Source organism: Nomascus leucogenys, chromosome 15 (genome assembly GCF_006542625.1).
Source record: "Nomascus leucogenys isolate Asia chromosome 15, Asia_NLE_v1, whole genome shotgun sequence".
NCBI classification, from domain to species: Eukaryota; Metazoa; Chordata; class Mammalia; order Primates; family Hylobatidae; genus Nomascus; species Nomascus leucogenys.
The window spans coordinates 52,898,184-52,923,938 of NC_044395.1; the positions used below are offsets into that span (position 1 = coordinate 52,898,184).

A 25,755-nucleotide genomic window follows, 5' to 3' on the forward strand; every position below is an offset into this window, starting at 1 on the left:
TTTACAGTCAGATCTTGGGCTACTAATACTTCCTTCCTGTCAGGTGTTAAATAGCAACCTATATTATATTTTTATATTTTCAACATTTGTGCTGGTGATTCATGCCAAAAGCAAACATGGCTCATTGTTTTTTATCTAACATTCAACAAATATTTATTGAGCATCACTGTGTACAGGTACTATCTGTTTCCTAGGTACTTTGGGTTCTAGAGATTTTCCCATTTGTGCCACTGTGAACATTCTAAATGTTTTGGATCTAGTTTAGAAACTTCAAATGTAACTTCAAATGTAACACAGAATAAATTTCCAACAATTATCATAATATCTAATATTTATTGCAAGATTGCCATGTGCCAAGTATTAATGATAAGAGCTTTTACATAAATTTCATGTAATCATCACCACAACCTTATGATGGAATACAATTAGTATCATGCTTTTTTTTGCAAATGAGGAAGCTCTGGATTTAAAAGACTATTACATAGTTTGCTCAAGATCATATAACTAGTCGAAGTATCAAAGGTGGGACTCTAACTCAGGCCCATATGACAGAAACTGCACATTTTTAACCCTATGCATTCTGCCTTCTGGAAAATTTTATTCTGTTAGGGCAAGCAAACATTGAACTATGTGTGCTGGGTGCTGGGATATAAAGATGATTAAGACAGGCTTCCTGCTTTCAAGAAGCATGAATGCACTGAGGGGTACAGACAACCAATCTCAAAAGCATTGTGCACTTGTTTGTTTGTGTTTTTGTTATTGCTGTTGTTACTGTTGTTGTTGAGACCGAGTCTCACTCTGTTGCCCAGGCTGAAGTGCAGTGGCGCGACCTCGGCTCACTGCAACCTTTGCCTCCCAGGTTCAAACGATTCTCTTGCCTCAGCCTGCTGAGTAGCTGGGAGTACAGGTGTGCGCCACAACACCCCACAATTTTTTGTATTTTTAGTAGAGATGGGTTTTCACCATGTTACCCAGGCTGGTCTTGAACTCCTGACCTCAGGTGATCTGTCCCCCTCAGCCTCCCAAAGTGCTGGGATTATAGGCGTAAGCCACTGAGCCTGGCCAAACAGTGTGCACTTGTTATATGTCATGCACTGCATGGTACTGGATATAATTCAGGAATAAGGCACAATCTCTACCTTCAGGAAACTCTGATCAGAGACAGATACAGAAACAGGAACTCCTAAGGGCAACTGATTCCTAATTCTGTTTTCCTATATAGGAGAAGTTTGGATGCTTATAGGCACTGGGGGAGTCAGTGTTGTTTTAGGGCTCTGCAGCCAGTCCTTCAGCCTCATCTTTTGTTCTCCATTTATTGATGACCTCACGCAGACCACTTAGTTCTAGAAAGCTATTTTCTCATATTTGAAATAGAGAGAAAAGTATATATAAATAGAGAGAAAAGTATGACCTACTTCATGGAGTTGATTTTAAGAATTAACTGATAAAATGTATGGAAAGTATCTATACTTGCTTGATGATAAATGTTAATTACTTTTGTTGTTATCATGACCTCATATGGGTTAGAGGAATCTTAAAGGTGTTGTCACTTCTTGCACTCAGTCTTGCATTTTTTCTGCCAAACTAGCTTGAGGCATTGCTGTAGCAACCAGCTTCATACAGGTGTAACTGACACCACCTTGCCTTAGCTGCCACACCTATCTCTGCTTTCTACCCGAGAGCCCACTCGCCACTCTGGCATGCAGAAAACTGGACGTGCAAGGGAGTTGGCATCGCATGTGGCAACTCTCGACAATTGGAGAGGACGGGAACTGGTGGGTAGAGGCTCTCCTCCACCCCCTGGATATATAGTTCTGAATTGCATTGTGTATGCTCCTCAGAAGGTCCTGGTGGGAAAGTCTCCCTGCTTCCTCATTCCTCTTCCCAGGATCACTGCTCAAAACGAACTATCACTTGTGAGCCTCTGAATATATTACTGCAAACCTTTGATTCAAGCTCTGCTTTCCTGGGGATTATGGAAGCGCAGTTGGAGAGGATGAGAATCATAGGAGTTGGGGGTTATTGCATATTTGGATTCCCCCTATAATGTCTTTGCCAAGTGGTCATTCAGCCGCTGCCTTAACATGTCCTATGAAAGGAATGTGCTGTCTCCAGTACCATGTCTAGGCACTAAACACAAGTCCCTGGCACCTAGAACAATACCTAACAACATAGAATAGGAGCTTAATAAATATTGTCAAATAAATTTTTAAGTAAAAATTTTGTTGGTTTTAAAATTTTTGTTTGTTTGTTTTTTAGACAGTCTTGCTCTGTCACCCAGGCTGGAGTGCAGTGGCGAGATCTCAGCTCACTGCAACCTCCGCCTCCTGGGTTCAAGCAATTCTCCTGCCTCAGCCTCCCGAGTAGCTGGGACTACAGGCACCCGCCACCACATCCAGCTAATTTTTTGTATTTTTAGTAGAAACGGGGTTTCACCATGTTGGCCAGGATGGTCTCAATCTCCTGACCTTATGATCCACCAGCCTTGGCCTCCCAAAGTGCTGGGATTACAGGCATGAGCCACCACGCCCAGCCTGGTTTTAAAATGTTTAATTGTGAAGTTGAAACTTTTGTTGGTGTTCGCAATGACTGCAAATCTATTGTCTTTTGCCTTCCAGGCATTAGATCTACTTTTCCAAGAGCCATACAAAATAAGCCTTCATATGCTTTTGAGTCTATGTGGTTTTTTCACAAAGAGAATTCATTGCTAGGGAATCTGTAAATCTTTTATGGCATACTTTAAAAAATAAAATAATGGAATTAAGTAGAAACTGTTAATGTTTCTACTTTATTTAATTGATATAGGATTATATTCTTGGATTTATGTTGTGTTTTTTAAATGTTAGCAACATGGAAAGTAAAGTAGATTTGAATTAAAGGGTTAGAAGTTTATTTATTAAGAACTACTTGATGTTTTATTATCACAATAACAGATCTTCATAATGATAGTTTCAAGTCATCAGTTTAAAAACCTGTTATATCTAGCATATTATTTTGGAGTTGAGGCAAGTATATAATAATGATGTTTTAAAAAGTAAAGTAATCCACAGAAGTAATCAATTTAACTCTCTTCATTTGAAGTCTTAATCTTCAGCTATATGGAAAATTCAAATATTCAGAAAGATACTTATTTTCTCTGAGAATTCCAGAGAATAAAAGTTTACTTGATAATAACATATAAGTTGATTTTTAAGCAATCACATGTCTTAATTCCAAGATAATTTTTTTACATTGAAGATTTAGCCTGGAGAAGAGAAGTTTAGAACTCTTTTAATAAGTGAAAATATGCAGAGGAAACAGAGCTGCAGCTAATTCCTACCTGCATTCAGAAAGTACAAAGGGCAAGTACAAGTTAGGTGTATCACATTCCTGTTCATGTCTATGCTTTATTTTTTAATTAAATAAATTAACGCCTTTATTTTTATAATTTCAACTTTTATTTTAGATTTAAGAGGTATATTTGTGCAAGTTTGTTACATGGGTGTATTGCATTATGCTGAGATTTGGGATACAAATGATTCTGTCACCCAGGTAGTAAGCGTAATACCCAGAAGTTTAGTCTGAATAACTTAATATTTCAGTGACTTTAAGGTTATATTCAGTTTTTTTCCTGATGAATTATATCTTTATTTTTTTATTTTATTTTATTTTATTTTATTTTATTTTATTTTTGAGATGGAGTCTCGCTCTGTCACCCAGGCTGGAGTGCAGTGGCGTGATCTCGGCTCACTGACACCTCTGCCTTCCGGGTTCAAGTGATTCTCCTGCCTCAGCCTCCCAAGTAGCTGGAATAACAGGCCTGTGCCACCACGCCCTGCTAATTTTTTTTTTTTTTTTTTTTTTTTTTTTTTTTTTAGTGGAGACACAGTTTCACCATGTTGGCCAGGCTGGTCTCAAACTCCTGACCTCAGGTGATCCACCCGCCTCAGCCTCCCAAAATGCTAAGATTACAGGTATGAGCCACCTCGCCCGGTCAAATTATATATTTAAAAAAAAAAAAAGAAAAAACAAAAACTATTCTTCAATTATAATGGTATTACATGTTTATTGTTGAAACTGCAAAATACAGAAGCATGTTTAAAAAAACAATTGAAGAACTAAGCAATAATTTCTACTATCCAGAGGCAACCACTGGTTTCTGTTTTTGTCTCATTTTAGTACCATTTCTGTTTATGAAATACATAAGGGAGGTTATATTATATGTACAACTTACTACCCTGGTTCATTTTAGTTACATTGCAGCATAAGCATTTAACAATGTCATCTAAAATATGTTACAAACATTTTTCATGCAGACAAAGTTTTTCATGTTTTCAGATGCATTCTTTTTTATACTTCCACAGCCTGCCAAGCTTTTACTTATAAAGTTAAATATCTTAAAAGGATATTTTGTTGGGATTTTTTTAATTATAAAAAATAAAATGATAAAAAATAACTATTGATTTTGTTGTAGGTCCTTGCCATTTATTTTCTGCATCCTATAAAATTGTAATTGTATTATATATGGTAGTTAGGGTAGTTAATACCTTCTTTTTCATTTAACAATGTTTTGTGGGCACTTCTTCATGTCCATACTTTTTTTTCTTTTGTAAAAGTAAATTTTAAAAGAGATCTAAGATTCCATTATAGGGATGTGACACTATTGACTTAGCCTATTTGCCATTATTAAACTTTTAGGTTGTTTCTGATTTTTCACTACTGTAAATAACAGTCATGATGAGTATTAGGTTAGCTTGTTATGGGTTATTTATATGATCTTTCAGAGCTCTCATCTAAAAACCAAAGCTTCTCAAGATAATTGGCATGAAAAACAATTATTTGAAATGTAAAGAAAACTTTTGTTTTTGTTGAATTTTTTTTTTTTTTTTTTTTGAGATGGAGTTTCACTCTTGTTGCCCAGGCTGGAGTGCAGTGGCGCTATCGCGGCTCACTGCAACCTCCGCCTCCCAGGTTCAAGCAATTCTCCTGTCTCATCCTCCGGAGTAGCTGGGATTACAGACATGCACCACCACACCTGGCTAATGTATTTTTAGTAGAGACGGGTGTTCTCCATGTTGGTCAGGCTGATCTCTAACTCCCAACCTCAGGTGATCCACCTGCCTCGGCCTCCCAAAGTGCTGGGATTACAGGCATTAGCCACCGAGCCTGGCCGTTTGTTGAAATTTTTATGTGTACTATTCCATTAATGCTTGGCATTAAACATTGCAATTCAAGAACCTAGGTTAATAAAGTCCCATTTTGTTTCTTTGTCACTGTTTTTTTCATCAGTAGGTTTACAGGATCCAGATTATAGAATTTGTGTGATATGTTCAGAGAGATTCCCTTTATACTCCATTGTAGGTGACCTTTATTATAAACATATTTGTGAACTACAGAGATGAGCTACAGAGGAAATAGGCTTTAACCAGTTAAAGATACTGGGTTAAAAGGCAAGAGCATGTGGCTTTCCTGGGGTTATGTGAGAGTTCAATCTTGTCTGTGAAACGCTGGAACAGCACAGATGTACCATAGAGGATAATATATTTTCCCCACTGGAGACTGGATTGATGGATCATTATGTTATCATTTACAGTGCTTTTCGGAAGAACTGCAATTCCTTACCAACAGAGTATATTTGCTTTCTTCCTGTCACCTCCTTAACTAATAAAATTTGTATGGACTGCAGAAAAATTGCTGTATTTAGCAAGTTTCACTATTAGCATCTCTTTCTGCCCCAACTCTAGAGACCTTAAGTGACTTGAAACTTTTAAAAGAAAGTGCTTTGGTTAGCCCTTATCTGTCCATGAATCTCAGGCTAGGTAGGAAGAATTTTCATGAGCACCAGGGAGAGACAGATCGGTGTCATCAGCCTCAGTTTCACACAGGAATTAAAGCTTTCTCTGGGCCCAGTCCCAGTCAGAACATGGCATAATTTAGCAGTGCAAGGTGCCCTAGCTTCCTCTGCCTCCAAACAAACCTGGCTTTCTTCTTCCCCAACAGACTCATTTCTTTCTCCCAAGCCTGCAATGTAAATCACCTACTTTACCTTCATGGGCAATAATGACAGCTACCGTTTGTAGAACTGTGTCAGTCTTGATAGTAGATACTTAGCATTAATTACTACATTTGCTCCTCTCAACACCCCGTGAGATAAGCTACAACCTACCTTTTTGTAGATAAGGACATTGAGATTTATAAAGGTAAAAAATTGTCCAAGTTCACACCATTGTTAAGTAGCAGAAGACATTTGAAACTGTAGGTGTCTATATCCTGGTCATTTCACCACACCCCATTAAAAAACACTTTTTTAACCAGTACTGACACTGTTAATCCTTTTGTACAGAAGTGAGCTACCTGTTTAAGAGAAGATATGTTAGGGAAAAAAAAAGTGAAAGTTAAGGGGAATTTGCTGAGATATCCTGATCCCAAGCCAACACTTAGTTTGCAAAGGGGTTAAGTCCCTGGCAAGATCAGGCAAGATACTCTTTCAGCAGGTATCTTATACAGCTGACAAAGAAAATACAAAATTATCTTTCTACTATAATAATGTGGAATAGCCTCAGGATGTTTCCCTGGCAGGGCAATGCTGACTATCTCTCAACTTCAAATTAAGTAAGCTGATTTGTTAAACACCAAATTACAGAAACTTCCTTATACACTCAGCCTTATGTGATGTGGCCCCTAGGCCTCTCCAGGCTTACCTGTCAAGCTGGCTCACTTGTTCTCTGGGACCCAGCCATACTAGACTTCTTTCCCCTCCCTACCACGACTGGTTATCCCAGTGTCTGTGCCCTTCCTGTTGTTTTGTCCTGAATGCCTTGTATATACACAAATTTCAAGCCTTTTCAAGCCTTTCATTAAGTATCATCTTCTCTATGATACTGCTTCCTCATCAACCACTTCCTTTGTATGTCCCGGTATAACTGATGTTGACTTCTTTCATAGAGTCCCTAATTCCATATAGCCTTCTTTTTTCATCTTCCCTTACTGGGCTGAGAGCTTTCTGTGTACAAGGACTATGTCTTATTCTTCCTTGATTTCCTTTGTTTAACCCAAAGATTGACCTGAAGTGGCCCCTAAATGATGGTTTAATGGATGGATGAATGAATAAAAAGATAGATGTTAATGATCAGGGCTAATATTTACTGATGCCTACTATACTCCAGACACTGTTCTAAGAAAGGTTTATTTAAGCTCTTAAATACATTATCTCTTTGGATCCTCATAACATCCCTATAAGGTAGGGATTATATGTATCCTAATTTTATCGATGGGAAATTGAAGTTCCGCAAAGTTAAGTACCTTGCCAAAGTTACTCGACTAATGAGTGATAGAGTTTGTGTTCAGATCTATCTACTTTCAGAGCTGGAATTTTCAACCACCATAACTAACAATATGGCAGCTACCTAAAGGGGGTGCCTCATCACCATCTCCCCGACTCCTGCCTGCTTGCTCCTTTTATAGAATCTACTTAAAGAAGCATCTAACAAAACCAAGACATCCTGTTGTGTGCGATTTCCCCAACAAGTACCCAAAATGGTGCTTTTCTGTGTTACAAATGCTGTGTTTTAATTCAAAAGAAACTGAAAGAATTAGTCTTTATTTTGTCAGCCACTTAGCATAACCCTAAGTAAAGCAGGCACTACTAGAGCAATTGTTTGGGTTACAATATCTGAACACTTGTGATTCATTGTAATTTCCTACCTTTTGTATCTAATTATTAAATTTTCCTTTTCAGTGCAGATGGAGCAAAAAAAAATGTAGATTATTCTGTGACTATATGAAGGGTTTTTTTCAGAGCCAGTTTTTTTTATTTTCATTCCATTGTGGCATTTTCAATTAATCCCTCAAGATGTATTGTTTAAGGACATTGAATAAATTTTTTAGGAACACAGTGAAAGAAAATAACATTTCATTGGCAACTGTTCATCTTTTCTCATTTTGTTCTAAGACATTCTTGTTTTTAAATCATTTCTAACTCTCAGAGTCATGGATCAATCTGGTATGTGTTCGATTTTGATTTTCTACATTTTGTAGTCTTTCATCCACTGTATTCAGGTTCCTGAGTAAAAGCTCCATCTTTATTTCTAAGTGGGCTTTTTCTCTCAAATCTCTGGGAATAGAGCTGTATGACCTAGGAAGATACCAGAAGGTTATCATAGCCTCTTTGCTCCTTAAGTCTCAATGAGAGCCCCAGCAGCCAGCCTCCTACAACTTGTGTCCACCTCTCTTTGGCCCTTGAGCAGAAAGTTAGGGCCAAGGAAGGGCTCCTTCCCACTCTTTCTCAAAAAGAGAGGATAATCTTCACTGATATGTGTTAATGCTTACTGTGTGTCAAGCCCCATGGTAAGCTCTTTCAATACATTATTATATTTACTCCTCAAAACAACCTTATAAGGTATGTACCAATTGCTATCCTAATTTTATTATTTAAATTAATTTAAATATTTAATTTTTATGAGGTATTTATTGAAAAGTTTTGTTCCTTTCCTGCCCTCATTCATCTCACAAAGCTAATCACTATTTTTAGGTTTTTGTGTATCTTTCTGGAGTTTCCTTTGCAAATGCAGCAAACTATATTTTGTGTGTGTGTGTGTGTGTGTGTGTGCATGTGTGGTGGGGGATAGATCAGATAGATACATACATACATACATAGAAAGACAGACAGATACAGGCATACATACATACACACATGGAAAGATAGATAGATAGATAGATAGATAGATAGGCAGATAAATTTTTAGCCCCATTCTTATATACCAAAGGAGCATTCTATAAACACTATTCTGTATTATTATTATTATTATTAAATTATTATTATGCTTTTTTTTTAAGACGGAGTCTTGCTCTGTCGCCCAGGCTGGAGTGCAGTGGCGCAATCTCTGCTCACTGAAGGCTCCACCTCCTGGGTTCACTCCATTCTCCTGCCTCAGCCTCCCAAGTAGCTGGGACTACAGGCGCCCACCACCACACCTGGCTAGTTTTTTTTTTTTTTTTTTTGTATTTTTAGTAGAGATGGGGCTTCACTGTGCTAGCCAGGATGGTCTCGATCTCCTGACTTCATGATCCGCCCACCTCGGCCTCCCAAAGTGCTGGGATTACAGGCGTGAGCCACCATGCCCAGCCATTATTATTATTTTTTACTTAATGTTGTGTCTTGGAGATCTTTATGTATCAGTACATAGAAAGCTTCTCCATTCTTTCTTGTAAGTGCAGAGTAGCCCAATGTAAATTGTGCCATAGTTTTATTATCTCAATTTTAAAGATGAAACCAGTTCCAGGACCTAAATAACTTTAACTTGGAGCAGAGCAGGTTGATGTGCTTTGTTTTCTTCTTTACATCCTTTTTAACCCATTTGATATATTGGGGACATCTATCCTTATGCTCCTATCTGCCTTTATTGGGGCCCTTTAGATGTCTTCTCTAGACAGACATTTGGAAGCAGTTATTTGTAATAAGCTTTGGAAACCTAGGGCATGATCACAGGTCCCAAAGTTTCTGATGTTTGCACATATTCAGAACTATTTTTTTTCTGCCCCTGCTGGACCTCTACCTGCAGCCCACTTCTCACATGTCAAAGACGCAGCTCTGTCTTGAATGCAGCAAAAGCTACTGATATTTTTGGCTATCATTTAGCAGCCTTCTGCCTCTCTAATCACCTGATCCCACCTGGCTGGTTCTGAACTCTTGGCTGCAGACCCTGACTTGACAACTACACCTCTGGAAGGTAACACAGGATGTGGAAGAGATAACGTAGGATGAGGAAGAGATAATTTAGGATAGGCTTTCAGAGCTTGGCACATGGCAAAAACTCAGTAAAGGTATTATTATCATCTCATGAAATTCTTTCAAAATCATGTAAACTATAGTACAATTATTATCCCTGTTTTACAGATGTGTATACTGAGGATCAGAAAGTTTTTGTTTTGGCAGAGCTTACCGTCCTTAAGTGACAGAGCTTACCATCCTTAAGTGACAGAGATGATATTTACATTGAGGTCCTTCCAGGCTAGGTTTTTCTATATTTTATCATCAAATAGAATTCAGAAGAAACTCATGACACCAAATGTCACATGGAAGTACATATTTAGTAAGACATTGTACATACAGTTCAGGTTCACTCACAAAATAATTTTACTATGAGAAAAGATTCATGATTGGCATAAGATGCTGCTATGTTCTTCTGCACATTATAATTATATGAAAATGAAACACCCACTGCCATTTCTGCAAACCTATCATCTATATATTTCATTTCAGTCTCAGAAATGTTTGAAACAGGGTTTTTAGCCAATTTTGGAAAGAACATTTCCCTCTCAGCAAACGTAATTACAATAGTAATAGTCACCATACTTGTTATATGCCAGGCACTGTACTAAGCTGTTTACCTCTATCATCTCATGTACTCCCCATCACAACCCTGTGACATTAGGCATCATAGTCTTCATTTACAGGTGGCATTGATGCTTAAGTGAGACTCAATGACTTATCCAAGTTTGTAGCAGCTAGTGAATGGCAGAGACTTGATAACAATCAAGCCAGTCTGTAATCAAAAGCTCCTATGTGAAATCACTGTATTTTATCAAGTTGGCCTATAACAAGGTGCAGAGACCATGAGCCAAACCTATTGCAAGTCTTTTAGAATCACTTCTTACTGGTCAAAGATTTTAAAGTAAATGTCATAATTCTTACCAGCTTGTATCTCAATATTCTGGGCCTCTCTGTTCTTGAAAAAATATCACAATGTGGTGCATGTTCTTTTTAAATCCCACCTGCATTGTTAGCACCTTTAATTTTTTAAAAGCTTTTTACATACCTTATATGCCAAGTCAGCAACTTTTCTTGTCCAGGCTGCTAGTAGAATCCCCCTGCCATGCCCTGAAGACATTATTTCTTCTTTCTAAGCAACACCATTCCCAAGTTTGGTCTTTCTAGATTACATGTTTAGAAACAGATCAGCTTGTTATATATAAGGAGTTGGAGGTTGATTTGTTTTAAGGAGAGTTCCAAAAACTGAACTTACTCTGGCTTAAAGAACCAAGTGTGGTCAACCAAGTGCCCCTTAAAGCAATTAGCTACCATCTGCTTCCTAAGACTTCGGGAGTGGAGACCTGCTGCTTAGAAACCTTGTTTGAATTAGTATTACAACAAGCCAGTGGCCTGTGGTTTGATTAATTACTCATGACTTCTTACATAAAAGTAATCTTTCCTAAGTGTATTCTTTGGATAAGTAGATGTCAAGTATTTGTTATTTTAGAGTCAACTTCATTTTCTTTCTTTAAGTAGCAAATTTAATATTGTTCACTTCAGTTGATCATTTATTGAGCACCTGCTATATGCTAAGCACTGTTCAAGGCACTTTGAATTGTTAGGTAGAAAAAGTAGAACCAAACTTCTACTTTCTCCTCTCCACAATCCAAAATGTTATAAACACTGATTCATTTCTTTGAGGGCAAAGAGCATGTCTTGTTGTTCTTACACTGAACACCTAGTATAGGACCATAGAAAAATCTTTGTTTAGAGTAAAATGAATGATCTCTTCTTTCATCTGCTTTCGTGAAGGTGCTCTTAGCAGCCTTGAACCACAGAAAGGGAAATTATATTTCTGTTTACTATGGCAAAAATTAAAAATGGATTTTTGACTTGGTACATATTCTCTTTTGTCTTGGGTTCCCATAGTGCTTTGCAGCTCTCCAATAGCAGTATCACTTTTCTTCCATTTGTGACTACAAAGTCCTTCATGTCAGGGACCATGTCCTATTTCTCTGTTTCCTTAACTATGACAGACACAATACTCTGCACATAGGAACTTACTCAATATTTGTTTAATTGAATTAATCATAGGCTGCCTCGTTTCCCTCTCAGAAGGTAGAGAACACATCTTGGTCATTTCTGTTTCCATCATATCTGTAGTAGATTATGATGTACATTTTGTACTTAACGTATGATCAGTAAATGCTTATGGACTTCAAGTTTCCTCATTCCCTTGGTTGGATTTTTTTGTCCTACCATTTTGCTTTTTCATATCAAGATGCCCAAAACTGTGACTCAAGGAACGAGTGCCTTTACTGACTGACTGGCTGGCTGGCTTACCTAATGAGTAAATAATAATAACCAAGTATATATATAAAGTCAATTCTCATATAGCCACAAAATGTCCCCCTCTCACCTGCCACATTGGGAAACAGGGTCCAGAAAAGGAAGAACTTGTCTAAGGTCACATTAAGAGATTGTGCCAAAGCTAGGACTAGAATCCAGATTTCATTACCTCCAGCCCAGATTTTCTCCTTCCTAATATTAGTTCTCCCTCCTTTTCTTTACATCCCCACTGCTGCCATCTAAGGTCAGGCCCTATCCCTCCTACCTGGACTGCTGCCATTGCCTCCTAACTGTTCTCTATGCTCCCAGCCTCAACACCTCCAGTCCATCCTCCACATGGTTGCCAAGGTGATTTTCTAAAGTGCAAATCAGATCATGTTCACTCTGCTGTTTAAAGTCTTACAGAGACTCCTATGGCCTATGAGATGGAGTCCCCTGATCCACATGACAGAGAATGATCCACTCCCTGACTCCCAGACCTGCCTCTCATTTCTCTCCTCAGAGTCTGCTTTCCAGCTGGGTTCAAATGTCTACAGTGACCATAACCTTCAGGTTGTTTCACACCACAGTGGAGCCTGTCCCAATTCCTCCTGTGCTCTCTGTCCAGACCACCATCTCAACCTCTTCTCCCTTGGTTAACAGCTTCTTAGGCCTTATAGGTATACAGACAGGGGATTCTCTTTTTTTTTTTTTTTTTTTGAGATGGAGTCTCACTGTGTCACCCAAACTGGAGTGCAGTGGCACCATCTCGGCTCACTGCAACCTCCACCTCCCAGGTTTAAGTGATTCTCCTGCCTCAGCCTCCCAAGTAGCTGGGATTACAGGCACCTACTACCATGCCCAGCTAATTTTGGTATTTGTAGTAGAGATGGGGTTTCAACATCTTAGTCAGACAGGTTTCGAACTCCTGACCTCAGGTGATCCACCCACCTCGGCCTCCAGAAGTGCTGGGATTAGAGGCGTGAACCACCGCACCCAGCTGGGACTCTTTTACTGAATCACAAACTCTATCCTCTTCCCTTCCCCACACATAATTTCTCCTTCATTAGAGGTGATTGCTAAGCACCTCATATATTTTCTTCTATCTTAATAGCGGTAACACGTCTTTCACTTTCACTTAGTTTGTGAATCCTCCGAGTTCTGTGAACGTCTTAAGGGCAGGGGCTGGGCTATTCATGTTTGTATTCCCAGAACCTGGCACTAGGTCAGGCATATAATAGATGCTCCATTACACTGCTGCTGACTCTGTGGAATAAATATAGCTTCCATAACCCTTCACAGTGAATTAACTCAACTTATGGTTTTCTTTAAATTAAGCCTCACATGGAATGATAGTTGAATTATGTAAGACTTAAAGGAAAGAGAATGTATTTAAAGAAAACCAGCACTTGAAAATGCCTTACTTTTATAGGTGGTGAACAAATATTTCATAGCAACCATGGGATAATTTATCAGCATATTGGTAATGCAAAGTAGACAGGGGGCCACTGAATGTGTCTCTGAAGCTCTTGGCCACTGCCTCCCCACTGCATCTCTCTTTAGCCCCCAGTTTACTGAAAGAAGTCAGTGTGGTTACCTACTCAGTGAAAAGAACTTGTACCACATTCCGATCTTTCATCATGGAGTAGATTTTCAGCTACATTTCCAGCTCAGTTGTTAAACCCATTCCTGCCTGATTTGCCAATTGCTAAAGTGTTCATTTGTTTATTTATTTATGACGCGAGTCCCTTGGGTTCAAAAATCGCTTCAAAATGCTACTGCTCCATCTGGTTTAAACAGAGCATACTAAGAAGAAATGAGAGAAACAATGGGACCGTGAGGTTGAAGGAAAAAAGGAACAGTCTGACAAACAGGAAGCAGAAGGAAATTAAGATTCTTTTTTCTTTCTTTATGACTTTGTGCTGGGGGGAGGGAAGCTATTTTCAGCAAGAAGATATGGTTGCTATCTGGAAGTTCACATTTCTATCTGCAGTGATCTGATATTCAAAATCTATGAGGTCTGAGTCCATGAATGACTGTGAATCATGTTCAGGCAGGCTAGTCTCCAGGGCCTGGGACAATGGCCTTTGTTCTTCCCTTTTCTTATCTGTTTCATTATTCTCTTAGGCACTTAATATGCTGAACACAGGCAGCCTTGTAGGATGTTCTTTCTATGCAAGGGTAGACATTTTGGCTTTGGACATTCTAGATTCTCCAGCAGAAGAGCCATTTACCTTGCTAATGCTTTTCATTTGTTTGAAGTCCTTGAAGGGCATGGTGGTGAGAGATGTAGTCTTTTGGCATCCCTCAATTCCTAGTTAGAGTCCCAGCTCTGTTGTTCACTACCTGTGTGATCCTGGGGACACTGCTTTGCTTAACCTCTGAGCCTTAGTTTTAATAGCTCTCAAGTGGGCCAATAATAATACTTATGTATTAAGCTTGTCAAGAAGATTAAACAAGCTATGTAAGAAGGCTTCACAGTAAACACTCAGGAATCAATAGCTATTTTTATAAGATATGACTGCACTTCACTTTACATGCCCATTGGGTTTTACAGCACTCCTCTGTGAGAAAGATACAGAACGCATTTTTTGGCCCAATTTGACACAATTGCATGAGGGAAGGGGCTCACAAACCTGAGAAACCCTGCTCCTAGTGATAGGTCCCTTTCCGATCTGTCACCTTTGGCTTGTGGTTGCATATCCTCTGTTCACCTTTTCTAAAGAGTGACTCAGAGCTTTTCCTTCTGACAGCAAACCCTCTGAAAGAGAGACAATAGCAATCAAATACTTTGGCATTATTCACCCGGAGAGCTAAAAGCTGTCTCTGCCTTCCACATTTAGAGTGTAGGATACTGCTTTAAAAAGCACTAAGCAAGGACAAAATAATGTGATTGGGTCACATCTTTAATTTGTATTACTTTCCCTTTTATCAAAAGGGAAGAGGACAGGGTACGGTGTCCTCCACAATGGAGGGTAGGAGAGAAGGGTGGAGCAGCAGGCACAGAGCTGCCTTCGCTGTTCCCACACCCTACTGCTGTGCACGGTTTGATTGCCTGCTGTTCATTTGGCCCTTCCTGAAGGGACTGGAGGGCAAAACAAGGACTCTGCTTCCCCAAAGTTGGGGAAGGTAATTAGAAGCTGCACACTACACTCAAACTGTCCAGTGACTGTTCAACAGTACTAAAATAATGCTCAAATTCACCAGACAACTTTTCCTGTGTGCACTCATGCCCCCAGACCCAGCATGGTCAGCCAATCTACAGTGAATTTATTTCAGGCATATGACAAGGGCTGACACTTCTCCTCAATTTCGTACTGTAAAAACTAACAATAATATGTCAGTTATAATAATACCAGTAGCTGTTACAATCAAAAGTCAAAATAAATAAAGGTTTAAACAATTAGAAGCTTATTTACTTTCTCAGAAAGTCTAAAGCCGGTCTTCTTGGCTAATGGGCAACTCTCCCCCTGGTCAGTGATTCAGGAACTTTGGCTTTTCCACACTATGGCTCCTTCATCTTCAACATGTAGCTCTGAAGCCAAAAGATTCATTGCATCAAGCTAGTAGAAAGGAAACAACATGAAGGCTTGTGAGGGGAATATTTTTATGGGCCTACCTTGTTCCCTTACATTGGCCAGAACTCATATTCCCTTGGCCCAGACTCAGACACATGGCCACACCTAATTTTTAGGGTAGAGTCTAGTTTTGTGCTCTAGGAGAAGAGGAAATGAGCTTGGCGAACCAGACAGTCTCTGCCTCAAAACAATAATCACAAAAATTAACATTTATAAAGCACGTATTTTGTGCCAGGCATTGTGCTAAGCCCTTTAGCTACATTATTTTTAAATTCATATACCATATTATACACTTGTTTAAAATATACAATTCAGTGGGTTTTAGTATATTCACCATCACCACAATTTTAGAGCATTTTCATCATCTCCAAAAGAAACCCCATAACTATTAGCAACTCCTCATTTCCTCCCACCCCCTACCTCCAGCCCTAGGCACCATCAATCTATTTTCCATCTATATGGATTTGCCTATTCTAGGCATTTCATATAAACAGAATACCTGTATTCTTTTATATAACCCTCACCATGATCCTAAAAGTTAGGCATGTTATTACTTCCATTTTACAGATAAATTTACAAAGAATCAGGCTGTTTAAATGATTTGCCAATAACTTTAAGCCCTGCTCATCATTGAACTCCATTATGCTATACTGTATCCCAATTATAAAGAGTAATCATGCCATGATTTGTTGCAGGGAAGGGGTATTTGTTTGCTTGATTTTTAATGACTATTATGGAAACAAACTGACTTCTTTATAACAGGCTCCTTTACTGAAATGACAGGCACTTAGGTGTCAGAAAGCTTCAGGTTTGAAGCTCAGATCTACCACTTACTGGATACAGGCAAAATATACACTGCTTAGTTCCTCTTGAGTCCCAGCATCTTTATCTATAAAATGGGAATAAGAAATTCCTGTTTGCTGGGAGGAGTCAATGAGATTAACATATGTGAAAGCTCTTCTCACAACTTTACATAGTCCATGTCCTGCCAGTGTAGTTGTCCTTGCTTAGAAGTGAAGTTCTAGCTATAATTAGGCAGCCACAGAAATTCTGTTCACATGTCTGGGTCTTCTGGATACCGTCCAGGAAAAAATTATTGTAACTTGCACTTTTCAGTATCCACATTACAACCCAGGAGTGGCCAAGACCCTAGGAGAATCTGCTACTGTGAGAACGAGAAAAAAGGGAACATATTCTCCAGGACAGCAAAGCATATGCAGAGTATCTTCTGTTGGCTTCTGATCTCCACTGGGCAGAGCAGCTTGTTACAGGCACCTAGAACCAGCTGAGCCAGTGTAAGTTTGAAGTTCCTTGGGAAAGAAGATAAGCTGGCTGAGTTTCTGTAGGCAAAGAGCCAGTAATGAGGTTTCCAGCATTCCATCACATGTCCTTTTCATCACTTTCAGCTCAGCCAGAGACAGCAGAGCCTCATACGCAGGGGCCAAGTGTGTATTTGAGAGACTCGAAGAGGGAGAATGGAAAGTATTGTGAATGAGTGAATTGTACTTTTGTTCCACTGACCTGTTCCCCACCCTACCCTGTCCTTAGCCATAAATATATTAAAAGCTAGATAGGAGAATACAGAGAAGACAGTGGAGGCAGTAGGGAAGTTATATTACGTGTGACTAGTTAAGTTACATAGCCAGAAGAGGCCATAAGAGAAAAGTGTCCTGAACTCTAGGTGAGATCAAGTGCATATTTCAGCCTTAAAAAATCATCCTAAAAACCTCTGATTCTGCCATTTCCTAAGTGCGTGGACAAGTGACAACCTCTCTGAACCTACATTTCAGAGATAGGATTGTTATTGGAACCACGACTTAGAGCCATGCAAGCTGCAGCGTGCACATGTCCAGTAGACTCCAATCATATACACAAGGGGCCAGCAAACTTGTTTTGTCAAGGGCCAGATACCAAGCATTTTATATTTTATAGGTCATACAGTCTTTATTGAAATAGTCAACTTTGCCATTGTAGTGCAAAAGCAGCCGTAGACAATACATAAATACATAAATGGATGTGGCTGTGATTCAATAAAACTATTTATGGTCATGAAATTTGAATTTCATGTAATTTTCATATAAAAGTTTCATACAAAACAGTATTCTTTTCTGATTTTTCTTTCTACAAACTGAAAATGCGAAAAACATTCTTGGCTTATAGACTATATTAAAATGGACAGTGGGACAGATTTGCCCGCAGGCCATGGTTTGCAGACACCCCCCACCCCCACCCACAGCATGGACCAAAATGTTTGATACCCTCTACAGAGGTGCAAGATTATTGTAAAGAGCAAATAAGTACTTGTAAAGGCATTAATGTAGTGCCTGCCCCTTAGAACTGTTCAGCAAATGGTTATTATTACAATTAGCTCTTTTAAAAATAATGAATATTACCTCTCTATTTGCCACTGACATCTAGGGGGAAAAGCCATTATATTTAGGTTGTTTAACATTTCTACTATATTAAACTTGTATTATAATTAAAACACATATTAAAAACTAAACAACTGGTTTGGACAGACAGTGGCACTAGTAGGCCACAGAGTTTTTGGGTTTTTTCTAATGTCCCATTGTTGCTTCTTCAATTCCTAGATATTTCTTTAGTACTTGGTCTGTGCTTCTGGGTGCTCCATAAATGAATGAGATTAGGTCTTTTCTCTCTAGGAGATCTTGGTATTCTTCAAAGTGATTATACGCGCCCCAGTGGTAGCCAAGACCTTCTCTTTTTATTAATTTTTCATCACAGCCTTTAAATTTATGTTTTGTTATATGTTTTATAGTGTGCCACACTGTGCCACAGTAATACAGTTACAAAATAATTTATAATATTTTATGTACATAAAATATAATACATAATTTATATTTACATAAATATATTTATGTAAATATAAGTTATGTAAATATCAAGATAATGGGCGAGTACGCAAAGTGATTTTAAATGATGGTGTCGCAAGCAAAGTTTTGAAACCACTGGTTTAGGAAGCGAACAGATAAATATATCCCAATGGGAAACCAGAGTTGGTATGAGTGATGAATGTTCTTATTCACAATGACACAAGTGTTTTCAGGACATGAACTGACATTTAGTCTGGTGTCTTGTTTTGACATTTAATGTAAGTAAATTGTGTGAGAAACAAGATAGTTTACATTTTTTTTTTATTTCATAAGAACACAACAGCTGTATGAACTAGATAATATTATCCTCATTTTATAGATGAGGAACCAAGGTTTAATTCAGACAAGTTAAGCAACTCGTAAAGGTCAGCTTGAATGAATCACGACTGTCTAACTATAAAGCATGACATTTTCCACTTTAGCCTTCATTGCATTGAAGAAGTTTATTAAAAAAAATGATCAGTCTCTGGTATTCCTACTCTCAAGTTAGTCTTTTTTCCATCACATGTACTTATGTTATTAAGTGCTAAATGGATAAAATTTCACTCCTCCAGAGTTCCATGGTTAACCCCCCACCATCTCTTTGCATATGCTTTTTACTCTGATTGCAACACTTGTTGTTTGGATATCTCAATATCTCCTACTCATCCATTAAGACCCAGCTTAAGGCTCATCCCCTCCTTCCAGAAGGCTTCATGACCTCAGTCCCCAGACTGAGTTATTAGATGCCATTCCTCTTAGCCTCTATAGCACCTTAATGAAAGTCCTTATAAAAATATGCTATGCAGCTCTGTAGTTAGCTATTATCTATTAAATTTATTATACCCTGGACTGAGAGCCTAAGGAGAGGGAGAATATGACCTTGATTACATTGTTCTTCTGGCATTCAACATAATAATGTAGTGCCTGGGACATCGTAAGCCCTCCATATATACTCACAGAATGAAGGAATCTCTTTACTGATTTGAAGTCTGAGATAACATTGGCAAAGGGATAGATTGAAATGGTCTTAACTAAGGTTTCTTGGGATAGGACAAATTGGTGGTCCCCAAATTAGATTATAGGGGACCAGATAATGGATAAACAAAGAAGGTAAACTCTTATATGTAGGAAGGCTTTCTCCTTCTGAGTTTTCTCAGAAATTGAAGAAGGTACACATACTCATACCAATCAAATTTATATTAATGATGTATATGACATCAATATATATTAATTTCCATATATACTTATGTTTATATGTATGCACACATACTCATGAACACGAATTCATAAAAATAGACTGCTACAATTTCTATAAACTGCCATGGATCACTGAATGTTCAACAAGAGGGTGAAGTTTATTAACACTCTCCAGGCTGGTCCATCTTGCAAAGTCATCCAGTTGCTGTAAATCTCCTTTAGTCCTAAAGCCGTTTCCCTTCTGGATGCATAAATCTTCATTTCTTTCTTTGAAGGGAACTAGCATTTACTGAAAGCTTTTATGGTGTTCTAGATACTTAACAGAGGTGATCTCATTTAATCCTCAGACATTTGCACAAGCCCACAAATCCTGAACCCAAAAGAAAATGGATCAAGTCAAAAGCAAGTCAAGAATTTTACTGAAAACTAGGAAATCTATACTAAAAACAAAGGGGGCAAGACTGAGGAAATTTATGAATTAGTGAATATTGTTAAATTCAAACAAATTCATTGCATGGGATTATATCAGAATAATTTTGTGGTAATTAATTGAGATTGTGACCATTAACACGGACACTTTGTTTATGAGCAGGGACCTCTGCAGTTGATTGAGAGCAAAGCTTCTTCTCTCTACCAAGTGTGTCACTGTTTGTGAAAAGCTTCCTTTTTTTTTTTTTTTTCTTTCGAGACAGGGCCTTGCTCTGTCACCCAGGCAACACAAGTGCAGTGACGTAATCATACCTCACTGTAGTGTCAGTGTGGCTCTCCTAGGGTCAAGTGATCCTCCTCCCTCAGCCTGCTGAGTAGCTGGGACTTCAGATGTACGCCATCGTGACCAGCTGATATTTTTGGTTTATTTGTTTGTTTTAGAGGAGATGGGGCCTCACAGTGTTGCCCAGGCTGAGGACTTGTTTCATAAAGGGGACAGCATTGGAACATTTGTTTTCAGACTTTTATGTTTTATAAACCAGAAACATTTCAGAACAAACTTCTATAGGCCACAGAATTGCCAACTTTTTATTTTGTCAATAAAATGAAAGACATTAAAAAACAAAATAAAAATTTACGAAAAAAATCCAACTACTGTTTATTCTCACCATCATTTCAGAAGTAAAAAGAACAATACCAAAACAATAGGAAGTAAAAATAAATAGCAGGAAGGCAATAATTCTATAATAAAAGAAGATCATTTTAGCTTGATGAAAAATCACTGCATCCTACTTCCTTTTCTCATTCTGCTCTGGACCAACAAGGGCCAGGGACCAGTGTCTAAGAACCACCGCCACTGTGCATAGATTTTGAAGCCGTACAGATTTTGAGTTAAAGCCCGGCCCTGCCAATTTCTAGTTGTGAAACCTGGGGCAGGTTACTCAACTTTTCTCAGCTGCGATTTCCTCATGTACTAAATGAGGATAATATCTCACTGACTATATTCATTTCCTAAGGCTGCTGTAACAAAGTACCATAAACTGGGTGGCTTAGAACAAGAGAAATGTATTGTTTCAACACTTTGGAGACCAGAAGTCTGAAATCAAGGTGTTATTTTGGCCATTCTTCCTGCGAAGGCACTAGGGAAATACCTGGTCTAGGCCTCTTCTCTGCCTTCTGGTAGTTTCTTGGTTTGTGGCACCATAACTCCCATCTCCACAAAACATTCTCCCTGTGTGCACCTCTGTGCTCAAATTTCGTGTTCTTATGAGAACATCAGCCATATTGAACTAGATTGAAGTAGTGGCCCACCTTATTCCAGTGTGACCTCATCTTAACTAATAACATCTGCAACAATTCTATTTCCAAATAAGGTCACATTCTGAGGTACTGGGGGCAAGGACTTCAACATGTGAATTTTGGAGTGACACATTTCAACCCACAACATTGACCAGTCTCTGGAATTGTTGTATCAAAGTCATACAAAGGATAGGCTGAATATATTAGAAAGTACCTATAAAGCATCAGAAAGAAAAATAAGGGAGGGTTGTTTGTTTTTAAAAAACAAGTTATAATTGAGAAATTTATAATGTAGGGAGAGTAAGAAATTTGTGTAAGGTTATAGGACTAAGAAGTAGTGAAGAGGCCGGGCGCGGTGGCTCACGCCTGTAATCCCAGCACTTTGGGAGGCCGAGGCGGGCAGATCAGGAGGTCAGGAGATCGAGACCATCCTGGCTAACACAGTGAAACCCCGTCTCTACTAAAAATACAAAAAATTAGCCGGGCAAGGTGGTGGGCGCCTGTAGTCCCAGCTGCTCGGGAGGCTGAGGCAGGAGAATGGTGTGAACCCGGGAGGCGGAGCCTGCAGTGAGCCGAGATCGCGCCACTGCACTCCAGCCTGGGCGTCAGCGAGACTCTGTCTCAAAAAAAAAAAAAAAAAAGTAGTGAAGATAAGACTTCAAATACATTCATTTAATAAATACATATTACATATAACATTCATTTAATGTGTACATATTATGTGGCAAGTCCTGTTCTGGTGCTGGAGATTCAACCAAGGACAGAAAAGACAAGGACCCTGGCCTTACGGAGCTTACATTCTAGTTGGGTAGAGGAGCAAAAGTAAAGAAATAAACAAATATAAAATATTTCATATATACATTTAGTATATAATATTTAGTATATGTTTAAGCAGAGATAAGTACTATAAATTTTTTGGAAGTCTAATAAGAGGGAGAGATAAATGGAGGAATAGAGGATGCTGTTCTATACAGGATGTCAGAGAAATCTCCTCCTCCGAGGAGACACTTGAGCAGATGGAATTCTGGCTGCAGTGAAAGGAGCAAATTCCAAGTGAAAGGGGAGCTGCTGAAGGGAGCTGAGCAAGGAGTGTTGGTGTCTGAATTTTGTTTTAAAAACATGGCTGGCTGCTGTGTGGAGGAAGGGTGGCGGCAAGGCAAGAATGGAAACAAAGAAACCAGTGAAGAAGTGGTTGCAGAAATCCATGTGAGAAATGATAGTGGTATAGATTAGGGAGATGAGGGTGGAGATGGAAAAAAGACTGAGGGTACATTTTGAAGACAGAGTTGACAGGATTTGATGATGAATAAGGCATGGGTGTAAGATAAAAAGGAGAGTCAAGAATGACTCCCAGGTTTTTGGCCAGAGCAACTAGGTTAATGATTGTGCCATTTATTTAAATGGTGCATACTGGGAGTAGAGCAGATTCCGGAGAGGAAACCAAAAGTTTAGTTTTGAGCATTTTAAATATCAGAAGCCTATTATTAAACAATCAAGTAGAGATGCTTAGATGTGGTATGCAGCTGGATATGAGTCTGGAGCTTAGAGCACAGATTGAGACTGGAGATCTACATGTGGTAGCCTTTGATCTACAGATGGCATTTGAGTCTTGATACTGGATGGCTAGCATTGGGAGTGAGTATAAAAAAGAAGTCTAATGACAAACTTGGGGGCACTCAAATTTAAAATATCAGAAAGCAGAGAAGGGCCCAGCAAAGGAGACCTAGAAGGATAGATTAGTGAAATAGGAGAAAAACCAAGGGGGTCTTGGTAACCAAACAGAGACAATGATTGATTCAGGGAAGTTGTAATTGATTCTGCCAAATGCTGGGAGAGGTTGAATAAACTGAAGACTGTGCACTGGATATTGATTTTGTGAGTGACAATGTTTTCATTTACCTTGATAAGAACAATTTTAGTGGGAAGCCTGATTGAAGTCAGTAAAGGAGAGAATGGGATGTGAGGAAGTGAAAACAGACACTAATGTTTTATGTTATCTGTTGCCGCAAGTGCTTAAAAGCAGTGGATATGAGAGTTAAGAGAACAGGTGCTGTAGTCTTAGACCTCAGCTGTTATTCTGACTGTGCCATCTGTTAGTAAGTTACCTAACCTTTTCTAGCCAGAGTCCTCACCTATACAGTAAAGATAATAGTACAGACCATTTCAAAAAGTTGTCAAGATTAAATGAGAAATGTGCATAAAGTTTTGTATCTTGTCAGCCCATAATAAGTGCTCAATAAATACTAGCACCATCACTAATTCAAGCAAAATATTGATATAGCTTCAAGGCTCTACATAGTTCATTATATCTGAGGGTAATTGTTGGTTGAAGTAATTATGAAAGAATATGTATAAAATTATGATTATTCGTGACAGGGGAACAGAGAAATGCTACAATATAAGAGTTATAATGACTCATATATATTAATTTTTCATGGAATGATGGTGGAATAGCCAGGTATCAGGGGGAAATGGACAGGGAAGAAATGGCTGCTGAGGGGATTTGGGGGCTAAATGTAGGTGGAAGGCACTGAGAAGACTTGGAGACCAAGCCGTTTCAGATAAGTGGATCCCCACTTTAGACGTACAGGAAGTAACCATTGATCTTGTAGCCGTAGTTATCACCTGTTCTTTGTTTACATCTGACTTTTCTTACCAGTTTAGAAGCACATGTCTTCCTCCACCCCTTACCTCCAATTATATTTCTTACCTCTGCTCCTATAGTACCTACTATTAAGTATGGTCAGGAAAGAGAGCATCTCATCCATGCATATTCCAGACCCTCTAGTAAGATGCTCAGAGGAAAAACTAAACAAGGAGAGAACAGACTGTATGTGAGCAAATTAAGTTGGCCACAGAGTTATTCTCTGGAAACATGGAGCTGAGAAAATATCTCATGTCTAAACCTGCATATCCTGCAACATTACAGCATCACTTTGTCTCACAGAGGGTTACTTCTGATGGCTTTCAAGGAATGCTGACTGCATACCTTGAAGATAGCAGTTTCTGATAGGGAGGAGCTCATCAGATAGAGACCTCATCAGTGGCCAAATACTAGGTTATACTGACTTACAGTAGGAGTTAGCAGTGGAACGTTCAAGACAGAGATACCTGTCTTCCTGCTTGGCACACTGTGACTTAGTGGCTGTAAGTGTATAGTTATATATAAAAGTTCATTGTTTTTATAGGTTTTGTGGTAGGAGCTTGTTTGAAAAGGGTGAGAGAAGCCAAGATGGTCTCACAGTGGATAGCAGACATGTTGTAAATTTGCTTTCTTGGGCTGATGAGTTTATTTGAGTAATGGTGGAAGTAAAGCAGAGAGAAGCTAGTGAGCTGGGCCAGCAGCCCAGCACAGAGCCCTGGGCCCTTCATTCTCTTATAGAAAGCTCATCTCTGGTAGAGAGATGTTAGGTCTCTTTAGGGCTTTTCCCCCTTCACTGGCTGGCAGGTTAGAAGACTCCTTAGCACAGTAAAATTAACATCTTAAAAGGTAGTTTAGGGAGAAGGTGTGGCAGAATTCATTTTGTCAAGGGAAATATGGCAGGAATGAGAACCATTTGGGGGTACATACTATAAACTAGACACTATATTTTCTTGCTATTCTCCATTTAGTCTTGTGATGTAGATTTTAATATACCCATTTTACAGATAAAACAATCTGCGTTATAGTAAATTAGTGGCAAAGACAGGGTTAAACACAATTCTGTTGAATTCCAAAACTTATCTTTTTATCCTTTCTACTAAAGGCCATAGTAAATCAGTCTGCTCTCATTGTTCATCGGCTTCTAGCAGTTTAGTGTAAAACATTGCTTGGGGCCAGATAATATATATGAGTCTGGGCTTTGAAACTAAGTTGCCTGGAGTCCATTAGAGCTCTGCCACTTAACAGATGTATGATCCTACGTGGATTAGTTGACCTCCCTGAATCTCAGCTTCTCTGCAATATGTTGCTTATGATAGTACTTACCTCACAGGGACATTTTGAAGATTGAGTCAATACATGCTAAGCATTTAGAATACTGCATGGCACCTAAAATATGTTCAATAGATATTAGCTATTGTTATCCAAAACATGTTTTCCAGTGCTGTTATTCGATGAACCTAAAAAGGTTAAATTGACCTTGTCAGGGAGGAAACAAAAAGCTCAGGCACTGCTCCCCATGAAGCCTGCCTATTAATGATTTTTGGTCAACAGTACTGTTTATGATTTCCAGTCTTCTCATTTGCTGGGCTTTCATGCTCCAGAGGCAGCATGCTAGAATAGAAAGGCACTGTACTTTGCCATCAGAAGACCTGGGTTTGGGTTCAAGTTCAAATC

At 38.8% G+C, this 25,755-nt stretch overlaps 1 protein-coding gene across 21 annotated transcripts in view; it reads left to right on the forward strand.

Annotated features, from left to right (window-relative positions):
* Positions 1–25,755, forward strand: part of DLG2 (discs large MAGUK scaffold protein 2) — a 2,190,999-nt gene that overhangs the window by 1,918,698 nt on the left and 246,546 nt on the right. The window lies entirely within an intron of this gene.